General features: G+C 36.0%; 1 protein-coding gene across 3 annotated transcripts in view; it reads left to right on the top strand.

Annotated features, from left to right (window-relative positions):
- Positions 1–14,936, top strand: part of GABRA3 (gamma-aminobutyric acid type A receptor subunit alpha3) — a 369,596-nt gene that overhangs the window by 158,154 nt on the left and 196,506 nt on the right. The gene's annotated exons all lie outside the window — the stretch shown is intronic.

The raw sequence follows: 14,936 nt of genomic DNA, 5'->3' as shown, positions 1-14,936 counted from the left end.
TATTCTGAAGTAGTGTTATTGAAAGAAGGAATTTTATAAGTTGCTGCTAATAGTAGGAGTGGGGAAGAATATCATCTATACCTATATATGCCTAAAAGAACAGTAGAGAACAAAATACATTATTTCAGGTAATGACCACATACATTTTTGGCAAACCCTTAAGTTCCTAAGTTATGGCATTTATATGACATTAGTTTGTCTTCCCCTAACAATCTTTGTGTTATTTTAAATAACAATTTTGTTTTATTTTAAAAATGTTTTATTGATATTTAGAGAGAGAGGCAAGGAGAGGGATAAAACATTGATGAGAGGAAAGCATTATCGATCGGCTGCCTCCTGAATGCCTTCTACCGGAGATTCAGCCCACAACCTGGGCATGTGGCCAGGCTGGAAATCGAATGGGTGATCTCTTGGCTCATGGGTCAATGCTCTACCTCTGAGCCACACTGACTGGGCTATATATATTTTGATTTAGAGGATGGAACATGTATAGCCCAAGAATGTTTCTCTTAATTCAGCCTCAACTGCAATGTACAATGAAATTTCTTTTAGACATTGGATTTTGTCTGTTTTTTATTACCTTTGACAATCAAATCCTTCTTCCCTCACTGTTTTATTTTGCTACTTACATCTTTTAATGAGAAATTGAGAGAACATAGGTCTTGAATTGTATTAATATAAAGCCAAGGAACACAAAATTGAACAGATATCCATATAGAAGCCCACAAAGGAAATAGAGTAGAAATAGACAGAAGCATAATATAACTAGGATGGTAGCATGGGGTCCAAGGAATTTCAAAGGAGGAGGTTATAGTCAGTGCTATCAGAAAAAAAGAAAGTTCAACTGAAAAGGTGCTTGAAAGTGTGGGTTATTATATATACACTTTTAGTATTCAGACTTTTTCATTGTTAAGAATTATGTTACTTATAAGTTTTAACTGTAAGTTTTTTTTTAGTTACTTTTGACATTCAGTATTATTTTATATTAGTTTCATATGTACAGCATTGTGGTCAGACAATTATATAATTAAGAAGTGATCCTGCCCAGCTGGGCATGGCTCAGCGGTTGAGCATTGACCTAGGATCCAGGCGATCGGGGTTGGATTCCCGGACAGGGCACATTCCCAGGTTGAGGGCTTGATCCCCAGTCAGGAACATGCAGGAGGCAGCAAATCAATGACTCTCTCATCATTGATGCTTCTATCTCTCTCTCTCCCTTTCCTTTCCTCTCTCTGAAGTCAATAAAGATATATTTTTTTTAAAAAAGAAGTGATCCTGCCCAGCCCGTCAAGGCTTAGCAGTTGAGCATCCACCTAGGATCCAGCAGATCGCTGTTTGATTCCTGGTGAGGGAACATGCCCAAGTTGCAGGGCATGCAGGAGGCAGCTGATCAATGACTCTCTCATCATTGATGTTTCTCTCTCTCTCTCTCCCTTCCTCTCTCTGAAATCAATAAAGATATATTTTAAAAATGATCCTATAATTCTAGTATGTACTTGACCACATACATAGTTATTACAATATTATTATTATCTTTTAATTTTTAAAATTTTAAATTGCAGTTTGCATTCAATATTATTTTGTGTTAGTTTCAGGTAAACAGCGTAGTGGTTAGAAAATCATATACTTTACAAAGTGTCCTCCCTGATAATAATATTACTGACTATATCCCCTATGCTGTACTTTATATCCCTTTGACTGTTTTGTAACTATAAATTTGTACTTCTTAATCCTTTTAACTTTTTCTCCAACCTTCCAACCCCCTCCCTATCCTGGTGGGTTATATTTTTAATACCAAAATTAGTGGTAGTCACTGACATAGTAGTTTCAGCAAAATGATTGAGGTAGAAGAAAGTATGTAGTTAATAAAAGGAGCAATAGAACAAGAGTAGGGTGGAGTTAACAATTATAAATTGTTCATTCAAGAAGCTTGATTAACAAAGAAAGGAAAAAAGATAACTAGAGAGGAACATATCAATAAAATATATTTTTAAGACAGGAGAAACTTGATTGTGTTTGTAGTCTAAGGACAAGAGTAATTAGAGAAGGAGAGATTTAAAACACAGGTAAATAAGAGTAGTAGAGTAAATGAAAAGGAAAGGAGTTGATGAGATTGGGAGCTTAGGTTGAGGAATTATCCTTAAAAAGGAGAGGTTAACCTCATTTTCTGAAATTTGCACATCCTACACTTCAGAGGAAAGTTAGTGAAATAGTGTTTTTCTTTTAATATTTAATCCTCATCTGAGGACATGGCTTTTTAAAATTTAGTTTAGAGAGGAACTGTGAGGGAGAGAGAAACATTGATGTTAGAGTGTAACATCGATTGATCACCTCCTGCATGCGCCCAGTACAGGGGTCAAAACCCCAACCAGGGCAAGTGCTCTGACTGGGAATTGAACCCATGACCTTTTGGTGCATGAGACAATGCTGTAACCAACTGTGCCACGCAGGCCAGGGCAATGAAGGAATGTTTTTGATGAAAATTCCAATTTATTTAAGGCAAGAGGAAGGAAAGAGTTTTCTGTTAAGAGGTTGAGGACACAGGAGTAATTGTTTCCCATAAAATGAAAGAGTAAAAAGGCATGAGGGAAAGTTTTAGAAGAAAAATATAGTCTAGAGAATATATCTCTGAGGATGAAAGAATGCCTCGAGTAGTATGGGCATGAACTCCAGAAAGTATTCACATTTTTGAAAATAAAAACACAAATATTTTATTGGTAGCTACTATATGCCAGGTACTGTTTTATGGTCCAGAAATAGAGATGAGGTCTCTGTACCTTTGAAACTTATCTAGTGGGGTAAAAGAAAATGAATAAGTATATAATGTAATTTTAGGTAATGCAACATCCTATAATAAAAATGGAATTGGGTAAGGGAGTAAAGAGATAAGGAAGGAACATATAGGTTTAGATAAGAGTGAACAGGGGAAGTTTCTCTGAAGTGGTGACACAGGACTAGAATCCTAAATGAAGTGAGGGAATGAGTCAAACTGATATATGAGGGAAGAGCAAATACAAAACCTCTAAAGTAGGAGCACGCTGGGTGTTTTCAAGAAACAGTAAAATATTCAGTTTAACTTGATGTGAGTAGGGGAGAGGGAAAGTAGAAAGAGGATACATTCAGAGGAAGTCAGTGGTCAAATCAAGTAGAAATTTATAGGTCATAACAAGTACTTTGGATCCAATGAAAATGCAATGGAAAAATTTGAGAAGGGGATAACACAATCTGATTTAAATTTTTAAAAGCTCACTCTGGCAGCTGTGTAGAAAATGGACTGTAGTTGTCAGAAGAGAAAGCAGAGAGACAATTTAGGAGGCCACTCATTGTAGTCATGGAGGTTAGACCAGTGTGAGGACACTGGAGATGGTGAGAAGTGGTCAGAGTCTGAATCTGTTCTGAAGTCAATAAGATAAGCAGATAGCTTGAATATAGGCTGTGAAAGAGAGAAATAAAGGTGTAGATGTGAATTGGATAAGGGTGGATTTGATTTGGGTGTGTGAAAGAGATGAATTCTTGGTCTTCTTGGTGTAGTGTTATTTTCTTTTTTTTGCTGATTTCCTTTTGGCCTGTTATGTCCACTGCTGTATTCCCAGCACTTAGAACAGTGCCTGGTACATATAGTGCTCTAGACTTTTGAATGAATGAATAACGCGTGGTTTCAGTGGAGTAATGAGTGAAAATACCTGATTAATGTAAGTGATTTGAGAGAAGAAATGAGGGAGTTGAGATAGTGATATCAAAAATTATTGATATGTATTATCATAAAGGGAAGCAAGGAAATTGGGAAAGAGTTGGAGGAGGGTCACAAGAAGGCTTTACTTTTTTAATGATGGATGATATTGCATCATTTTTAAGCTTCAGAGAATAAGCCAGTAGAGAGGAAGAAACTGACAAGTGTGGGAGAGATAAGAAATTTACTGAAGTCATAGAAGGAATAAATGGTGATGGAAAAAATTAAATTAAATAAAATTAAATTTAAAAAAAATTACCAAAGTAGCCCAGCTGGGCGTGGCTCAGCAGTTGAGCATCGACCTAGGATCCAGGTGATTGGGGTTCGATTCCCGGTCAGGGCACATGCCCGGGTTGTGGGCTCGATCAATGACTCTCTCATCATTGATGTTTCTACCTCTCTCTCTCTCTCCCTCGCCTTTCCTCTCTCTGAAATCAATAAAGATATATTAAAAAAAAAAATTACCAAAGTAAAATATTTACTCAGGAGACAGAAAATGGGATCCAGGAGATAGAGAATAAGATTCCTAGTAACAAAGGAAAGATGGATAATATGGTTCAGATTCAGGTACCTTGACATAACTGATATTAGGAAAATATGGTCTTCTAATTGTTTTATTTTTCTTGATAAAAAGCAAACCTATCTCCTGAGAGCCTGGGAGGGATTATTGGAAATTTATGGAGAAAAAAGAAGTAAAAAAAGTTATTTCAGAAAGTGGAAGAGTGAATTTGTTTGGCAAATGTAAAATGATCATGGGAAATTTGAAGTATGTTGAAGAAAATTTAAAGAGAGACTAGTCAGGCAAACTTATGCATTTTTACCTAGCTATATATACTCATTTGCAGGAGAAGAGATGGATTTAATCAGTGTTTATATTTTCCCAGGCAGTTACAACAGAGTAAGAATGTAGTAAGCATGTTCAGAGTACATACCAGAGAATGATTATAATGACTTTAATTATGGACCATGTATGTAATCCAAGTAAGGTAAGAAAGGAAGTAAGAGCGTGGAGGTGATAATGGAGGGTTTAAAGGTGGCAGGATCAAGAGATTAGAGCTTAGGAGGATACAAAAATTGACAGTATGAAGGTACTGGATGAAAAAAGTTGGAAATATGTGGTCAGATAGTTGTTTGAGATCCTGGGTTTATAAATAACAAGATTTTGGACCATAAGAATGAGTAATTAGATAAGGGTAGAGCTGAGGCTCATTGGAAGTCAAGAGGTCAAAAAATTGACCTGTACCTTGTAGTGACCAAGTATTACAATATATCAAACATAAGTGCTTAATGCTGTACACAAATTATGCCATTTAATTCTCATAATACTACTATATGAAAGTATTATTATTAGCAACATCTTATAGGTGACAATTTTGAGTCAAATAACTCCCCAATGTCAGATTTCTATGTGGTATATCAAGAACTGGAACTGAGATGTTTCTGGCTCATAAAACTTTAATAATGACAGTGCTTCAAGGATGGGTGAAGTTAGATGGCCTCAAATGAAACTCTGGAAACAAATTGACACAAAGAAATGTCAGGAGGAGGACCCAAAACTGAGGTGGAGTAAGTGGAAGTTGCACTCACCTCCTCCCAACACCAAACTGGAATTACAACAAAAATATAGAAAAATCAACTTGAATAACAAGCTGCGGACTAAATGAATAGAAGTCTTATAACCAAGGATTTACAGAAGCCACATTGGAAATGGCAGGAAGTATGGACATGCAAAAAGGGCTGGCCTTGCTTGCAAGTTCAGTGTCTGAGAATCCAACAGGGTATCTCAGCTGCAAAGGTTCCCATTGAGGAGCATGGGATCTCAACCCCATGCTGGGCTCTGCAATCTAGATCACCAGACCTGAGAAGAGGCACTGACATAACATCTGGCTGTGAAAATCAGCAGAGATTCTGTCCACCAGGGAGAGATGGGAGCCTGCTAGAAAACGAGGTGTCCTCTTAAAGGGCACAAAATCTCATTCTCAGCCACTCACCCTGGACTCCAGTGTAGGGAGATTGGCTCAGAGTGTAATAGAGGCATGTGAGGAGAGACTAGGTTGTATGGCTCCAGAAAGAGAGCTGGAGGGATAGCTGCCAGGTTCCCTGTGTTGAGTCCCTCTTCCACACCACAGACACCATTTATATTGGGTATGGCACCAGCCTCCCAACTCCCTGCAGGGTTCACCCCCTGTGGAAAAATCAGCTGCCAGGCCCTGGGTATAGAGGTACGAGAAGACCCAGGTGATGTCAGCAACTGACTTGTTTGGCTCTTGGGCAAGATCCATTCCCTCCATTTTCCTGTGAGCCTGATGGGCACCACCCCCTCACGGGATATCCACTACCTCCACCCTCCCATCTCCTTGTAACCCCACTCTGTTGAGCTCTGTATCTCCATGAGGCCCCTACAGAATCCAGGACTGACTGCGTTGTGTGGTTCTAGGACTAGGGTCATTTTTCCCTTGAACACCTGACCTGTGCAGAAAATTCCCTTCACATGGCCAAATCTTGGTCTGTTTGGGCCTGATGAACACTGCTGCCCTCCCCTAATGACTCTCTGAGACCCTAAGCCACCACAAACATCTGCAAGCGCCTGAGGGAAGGCAGCTATCCTTGGTGTACCCTGGGGCTTTTGCTGAGTGAACTCAGACCCAGCAATGGCATTGAGTACAGATCATTATCAATCAGGTGGACACCACTTGCTCTTACCTTGTGACTCACTAAGAATCTACCTCAAGCAACTAGAATACTCCCAGAGGCTCTTTCAGTGACTGAGCCTAACAGGCAGTGGGCAAGTAAGTGAAGGCAGACCTCAGAATGTCTTGGGCTTTTTGCTGACTTTCCCCCAGGCTCAGTGCTGGTGGAAGCTGGTCATGGTGTGCAGGTTGACTCTACCCACACACACCCAGGTTCAGCACAGTAAGCCACAAACTGTGGATAACTTTGTAGCTTCAAACAGGTTGCTCAGACACAGTCACAGGCAGCATCTGATATTGACCTGCACCAGAGTTCTTCACAAGAGGAACCAACACACCCAGTGGTGAGCATCAGACTATCAGAGCAGGATCCAGTTAGGTCCACGAGTGGCACATCCAAAGGGATATCTCAGCAGGTAAGAGACCCTGCTGAGGCGAATCCTGCTTCAAGTGGTCAGCACCTACAAAGCTGCTTGAACACTGTGATTGGGGTTGATCCTCACAGTCAGCCAGTCTTAGGGTCACCCCCCACACAAATGGGCCACCAGCAATCAAGACTCAACTACAACAGGAGGGCATACATTACCCACACAAAGACATTCCTGGAGCACCTAGCTCAAGTGATCGAGAAGATTGCACCACTGGTCCCACAGGACATCTACCACATAAAGCCGCCCTACAAAGAATGGGAGACATAGAAGATCTACCTAATTCATAGAAACAAACACAAAGAAGCAGTCAAAAGAAGGAGAAAGAAACATGCCCCAAGTGAAAGAAGAGGAGAAATCTCCAGAAAAATAATAAATGAAATGAAGGCAAGCAATCTACCAGATACAGAGTTCAAAACAGTGGTTATAAGGATGCTTAAGGAACTTAGGGAAAGAATGGATAAATTCAGTCAGTACATAAACAAAGATGTACAAAGAATTAAAAAAAAAAATGAGTATAGTTTAAGGGATTTTTAAGAGAACATGAAGCATAACATCATCCATATCATAGTGGTAACATCATCTGTATCATAGTGGTAACAGAAAGAGAAGAGAGGAGATCAAGGGCTTGAGAACCTGTTTGAAGAAATAATGACTAAAATCTTCTCTAGCCTGGTGAAGGAAAAAGACACAAAGTACAGAGAATCCCAAACAAGATGAAACCAAAGAGGCCCACACCAAGACACATAATTAAAATGGCAAAGGTTAAAAGCAGCAAGAGAAAAACATTTACCTACACAGGAGCTCCCATAAGACTGACAGCGGATTTCTCAACAGAAAACAGTTCAGGCCAGGAGGTATTGGCACAAAATATTCAAAGCGATGAACTGCAAGTACCTACAATCAAGACTACTTTACCCGTTGATGCTATCATTTAAAATTGAAGGAGAAATAAAGACCTTCTAAGACAAAGAAAAGCTAAAAAAGTTTATTACCACCAAACCATTATTACAAGAAATATAAAAGGTTCTTCTTTAAGAATAAGAAATAAAAATAGAGAACATTGATATAAATAATAAAATGGCAATAAATGTGAAATTATCAATAATAATTTTAAATTTAAATGGTTTTAAAGCTCCAATCAAAAGACATAGGGTAGCTGAATGGATAAGAAAACAAGACCCATATATATGTATTCTGTCTACAAGAGACCCACCTCAGAACAAAAGACACAGACAGACTAAAAGTAAAGAGATAGAAAAATATATTTCATACAATAAAAAGCTATGGTAGCTAGCTATACTTATATGACAAAATAAACATTAAAGCAAAGGCTCTATAATAAGACAAAGAAGGACACTACACAATGATAAAAGGATCAAACCAGTGAGAGAATATAATGCTTATAAACATTTATGCACCCAACATAGGAACACCTAAATATATAAAGCAAATTTGTATGGACATAAAAAGAGAGATCAACAGTAATACAGTCATAGTAGAGGATATTAACACAACACTGACATCAATTGATAGATCTTCTGGACAGAAAATTAGCGAGGAAACATTGGCCTTAAACTACACACTAGATCCAATGGATTTAATTATATCATCAGAGCATTTCACCCCAAAGTAGCAGAACATACTTTTTTTCAGGTGTACATGGAACAGTTTCTATGATATACCACATTTTAGGACTCAAAACAAGTCTCAGTAAGTTTAAGAAGACTGAAATCATATTAAGCATCTTCTCTAACCACAATGCTATGAAACCAGAAGTTAATTAAAAAAAACAAAAAACACTTAAAAATACATGGTAGCTCAATAACATGTTACTAAACAATGAATAGGATGGCAGTGAGAACAAGGAAAAAATCCAAAGATACCTTGGAACAAATGAAAATAAAGACACAACAACCCAAAATCTGTGGGGTACAACAAAAGCAGTCCTAAGAGGGAAATTCATAGCATTACAGGCCTCCCTCAAGAAACAAGAAAAACCTCAAATAAATAATGTAACCCTACACTTAAAGGTACAAGAAAAAGAATAAACAAATCCCAAAGTGAGTAGAAGAAAAGAGACAATGAAGATCAGAGCATAAACAAACAAAGGAGAGTCTAAAAAAATACAAAGAAATGGTTTTTGAAACAATAAAAGTGATGGATAAACTCTTAATCAGACTCATTGATTAACCAAAGAATTTATATCCATATATGCATAAACCATTGACACAGACAATAGTGTGATAGGGAATGGGTGTGGGGTGGAAGGGGTCAATGGGGGAAAAAAGGGGCATCTGTAATATTTTCAACAATAAAGATAAATTAAAAAAAGAATAAAAAAGAGAGAACCCATAAAAATAAAATCAGAAATGAGAGAGGAGAAGTAACAACTCACAATACAGAAATACAAAGAGTATGAGAAAATATTATGAACAACCCTTATGCCAACAAATTGGAAAATCTGGAAGAAATGGATAAATTCCTGGAAACAATCTTCCAAAACTGAATCAAGAAGAAACAGAAAATTTGAACAGACTGATTACAACTAATGAAATTGAAGCAGTAATCCAAATACTCCCAACAAATAAAAGCCTTGAACCATATGGCTTCACAGGTGAATTTTACCAAACATTCAAATTAGCAACACCTATCCTTCTCAAATTATTCCAAAAAATTCCAGAAGTGAGAAGACTCCCAATCTCATTTTATGAAGCCAGCATTATTCTAATTCCCAAACCAGATAAAGACACTAAAAAAAGAAAATTACTGACAAATATCCCTGATGAATATAGATATAAAAATCCTCAAAAAATATTAGCAAATCAAATTCAGCAATACATTAGAAAAATTATACATGATCAAGTAGGATTTATTCCTGGGATGAAAGGTTTGTACAATATCCACAAATTAATTAATGTGATACACTACATAAACAAAATGAGGAATAAAAATCATATGATTATATCAATAGATGCAGAGGAAGCATTTGATAAAATCTATCATCCATTTATGATAAAAACTCTTAGCAAAGTGGGAATAGAGTGAATGTATCTCAACATAATAAAGCCCATATATGACAAACCGACAGCTAACATCACACTGAATGGGGAAATACTAAAATCATTTCCATTAAGATCAGGAACAAGACAAGGATGTCTGCTTTCATCACTCTTATTCAAAATATTACTGGAAGTCCTTGCCACATCAATCAGACAAGAAGAATAAATAAAAGGCTTCCAGTTTGGAATGGAAGAAGTAAAACTGTCATTATTTGCAGATGAGATGATATTGTATATAAAGAACCCTAAAGATTACATCACAAACAAACAAACAAAAACACCTGCTGGGACTGATAAATTCAGTAAAGTAGCAGAATGTAAAATAAATATCCAGGAATCAGTTGCATTTTTATGCACCAATAATGAACTACCAGCAAGGGAAACTAAGAAAACAATCACCTTTACGACTGCATAAAAAGTACCCAGGAATACATTTAACCAAGGAAGTAAAAAAACCTACTCCAAAAATTATGACATTGAAGAAAGAAATTGAAGAAGATACAAATAAATGGAAGCATATATCATGCTCATGAATAAGAGAACTGACATTGTTAAAATGTCCATACTATCTAATACAATCTATGGATTCAATGCAATTTCTTGCAATGCAATTCCTATCAAGATAACAATGGCATATTACACAGAACAAGAACAAATAATCCAAAAATTTATATTAAACCACATAAAAATTTTAATAGCCACAGCAATCTTGAGAAAGAAGAACAAAGTTGGAGGAATCACACTATCTGATATAAAATTGTACTATAAGACTATCACAACCAAACATTGTGGTACTGGCATAAAAACAAACTTATAGATCAGTGGAAGAGAATAGAGAGCCCAGAAATAAACCCACCCCTTTATGATCAATTAATATTTGCTAAAAGATGCAAGAACATACAATGTGGTAAAGACCGACTATTCAATAAATTGTAATGAAAAACTGAACAGGTACAGGCCAAAACAAACAAACAAACAAACAAACAAAAACAGAACAAAAAACTAGACCACTTTCTTATACTATATATAAGAATAAACTCAACATGGAATAAAGACTTACATGTAAGACTCAAAACCATAAAACACCTAGAAGGAAAAATAGGCAATAAAATCTCTGACCTTTCTTTTAGTAATATTTTTTTCTGATACACTTCCTAAGGCAAGGGAAATAAAAGAAAAAATAAACAAATGGGACATCAAACTAAAAAGGTTTTGCACAGCAAAGGAAACCATCAACAAAGTGAAAAGACAACCTGCTAAGTGGGAGAACATGTTCTCCAATGATATATCTGATAAGGGGTTAATATCCAAAATTTCTAATGAAAACATACTATTCAACACCAAGAAAACAACAATCCAATTAAATAATGGGCAAAGGGCCTGAATAGACACTTCTCCTAAGAGGACATACAGATTGCCAATAGACATAAATGGATGCTCAATATCACTAATCATCAGAGAGACTCAACTTAAAACAGCAATGAGATTTCACCTCACACCTGTCAGAATGGCTATCAACAAATCAACAAACAACAAGTGTTGGAAAGGATTTGGAGAAAAATGGAAGCCTTGTACACTGTTGGTGGTAATGCAGATTTGCATAACCACTATGGAAAACATTATGAAGTTTATTCAAAAAATTAAAAAAACGTAATGGCCTTACATGCAAGCAATTCCACTTATGAAAAGTTATCTGAAAAAAACTCAAAACACTAATTTGAAATAATATATGCACCCTTATGTTCATTGCAGCATTATTTACAATAGCCATGCCATGGAAGCAACCCAAATGTCCATCAATAGATGAGTAGATAAAAATGTGATGGTATATATTTATAATGGAATACTTCTTAGCGGTAAAAAGAATGAAATCTTACTATTTGCTACATCATGGATATTATGCTAAGTGAAACCAGTCAGTCAGAGAAAGACAAATACCATATGATTTTACATACATGTGGATTATGAACAATATAAACGAACATCAAAACAGAAACAGACTCATAGATACAGGGAATAGACTGATGGTTACCAGTGGGGAGAAGTTTGGGGTACTTGGTGAAAAAGGTGAAGGGATTGAGAGGTACAAATTGTAAGTTACAAAATAGTCATGAGGATGTAAAGTACAGCATATGGAATATAGTCAATAATATTGTAATAACTATGCATGGTGATAGGTGGTACTGGAAATGGGGGAGTGTCAGTTTGTAAAGTAAATGGTAGTATAACCACTATGCTGTACACCTGAATCTAATACAAAATAAGATTGAATGTAAAATGTAATTAAAAATAATTAAATTTTTTAAAGGTTAAAAAAGGATGACATTAGGATTAGGTTAGGCTTAACATTTGGTTTGAGGTTATATTTAAAGTGTTAGTGTTAGAATTAAAGTTAGGTTTAAGGTTGAAGATAGTATTAGGGTTAGGTTTAAATTGTGGTTAAGATTAAAGTTGCATTTAGGATTAGGTTTAAGTTTGGTTTTAAAATAAGAATGTTTAGAAATGAAGCCACAGTAAAAAGGGAGTGTTATTGAAAAAAAAAGTAATGAGTATACATTTTAATAAAAAGAATCTCAGTTTTGGTTCAATGGTATGTAACATATATTTTTATAAATTAATAATAAAAATTGTTTAATTCATGTGTTAAAAAAAAAAAAAAATAGCCCTTGCTGGTTTGGCCCAGTTGGTTGGGTGTTGTTCCATGCACTGAAAGGTTGCCAATTTGATTCCTGGTTAAGGAACGTGCCAGGGTTGCTGGCTGGATCCCCAGTAAGGGGCATGCTGGAAGCAGCCAATCATTGTCTTGTTCTCAAATCAGTGTCTCTCTCCCTTCCTCTCTCTCTAAAAATCAGTAAAATAATAAAGAAACAATACAACATATTTTCAATAAATAAATAAATAAAATAAAAACACTAGTGGAGAAATTGAGACATCACAAAGCACACGATGATAAAGGCATACAATGCTCAAGAGAACCTTTGCTGTAACAGCCTGTATTCCATTTATAATGTGAGCTAATGTATTGGGTGGCCCCTGCTTTCGTATATAACTATTTACACCAGTTTGTTACCCTAAGTATAATAGCAAATGACCAATAAAGAATATTTTTGCCCCCCACTCAAACTCTGTTTTAGTATTTCTGCCTTCTCTTGGACTATGACCCTCTGTTCCTGCATCATGGCAGTCTGCTCCCTTAGCATGGCCTTCTGCTCCTAAACTATGTTGCTTAAACCTATATCAAGGTTGCCATGATACACACACTGTATGTGCATACATCATAGTTTAGGACTAATATACCAAATACCTCTTCATGTGAATCATGGTTATTTAAGCATATACCATAGTTGTCTTAAGCTACATGTATACTTTATTATGTTTGAAGGCTTTTTGTTCAAGTGTCATCATTTTCAGTGTGTGCACTACAGTAACTTGAAAATTCACCAAGTTTGTCAGGAGAATTTAAGGTATCTGCTCACCTCTAGAGTTCTTATTTGCACTTGTTTGATGGTCATCTGATCATGTACCATGGGTATATGTATGTTTATTTAATGATAATATCTGCTAATGTGCTACATTTCTCTGTATATATACCAGGGTTGGGGCTTGCTTTGTAGACATTTGCTAACTTCTGAAGGCTACCTGTTCCAGTGGCATGTACAGTTTTATTAACCAATATCATCCTTATAAATTTAATTTAAAAATTTAATCATGATTAAAAAATAATTAATCTTAAACATTTAAATGTACATTTTAGTAGTGTTAAATATAGTCATATTATTGTACAATAGTCCAGGTGGCATGCTTTTGATCATGTATGATGTCTTAATAGAGTGAGTATCAAGCCCCTCTTCTTCTGTTCAGTGACTACTATGCTCACGTGCTATGGTTTTCTGACATTTAGCATGGTTAAGTTGTTTTACCATAAATGTTTCCATATGCATTATAATAATGATATTTGCTAGCAAAGTGTCATGGTGGTTGGAGGGCACATATCATGTCCAACTTCTATATATGATAGCAGGCTTCTCATGAATGATTATTTGAACATGTACCTTAGTCGTTAAGTTCATATAAAATTCTTGTCTTTTTATGCATCATGCTATATATCAGTTTCTCCTTCCACATCATGGATATTTGCCTCTGTTCATTGATACCTATTCTTAGTGTGAAGGTTTGTTGCTTATTGATCATGGTAATTTGAACATAATCCATACTAGAACAGCATAGTTGAACACACACTATGAGCCTCTTTCCTCATGTAGCATGGCCATCCTCTCTTATACCTAGGATCATTGCTTATGCACTCATGTTTTCTGAGCGTCCACCATGTTTGTCTTATATTATGTGGATCATTTCTGTAATTTGGACTTATATATCCTGTACCAAGTCTCTTTGTTCCTGTAAAGTAATTGTCAATCATGTATCAGGATCATCTAAGCATTGATCTTTGTCATGTGATCAAACATTAAGATCTTCCAAAGCACTGTGTATGTTTGAGGTTTCTGCCTATACTATCAATATTTCTCATGCCGTAGAGTTGTCTGCTCATGCACAATATTTTCTTACTCATATGCCATGAACTGTTCTGTTTCTGTTCATTTCTGTAAAATGACCATCATCTCCTGTACAGATCTTGAATCATGAATGCCAGAGCACATATATTAAATTAACCATAAGAAATTACTGTGTTGTGAAACAAAATTGTTGCATATTGGTCCATAATTTTAGATGATACAACCTAATACTATGACTACTTATCCCTATATATAATGTGGATATTTCCTTATGTAAAAAGTCCCTCTTCTCCAGTATCATAGTTTTCTATACCTATACCAGATTGTGTTAGGGAACCTGTAGATGGTGTATTAAATTAAGAATATGCAGATTATATAACCCGAGGAATGAGGAGGCACAAGCCACCCACACAGGGTTTGCAGGAAAATTGATTAACTGTATCAAGATGAGAGTAAATCATAAATATGCTATGAAGAGATTCCAGGTTTTAATATTCTGGTATTTTCTACAA

Source organism: Miniopterus natalensis, chromosome X (genome assembly GCF_054644295.1).
Source record: "Miniopterus natalensis isolate mMinNat1 chromosome X, mMinNat1.hap1, whole genome shotgun sequence".
In the NCBI taxonomy this organism is placed as follows: domain Eukaryota; kingdom Metazoa; phylum Chordata; class Mammalia; order Chiroptera; family Miniopteridae; genus Miniopterus; species Miniopterus natalensis.
The sequence above is the reverse complement of the archived record's forward strand: the minus strand, read 5'-3'. Positions and strand labels throughout refer to the sequence as shown.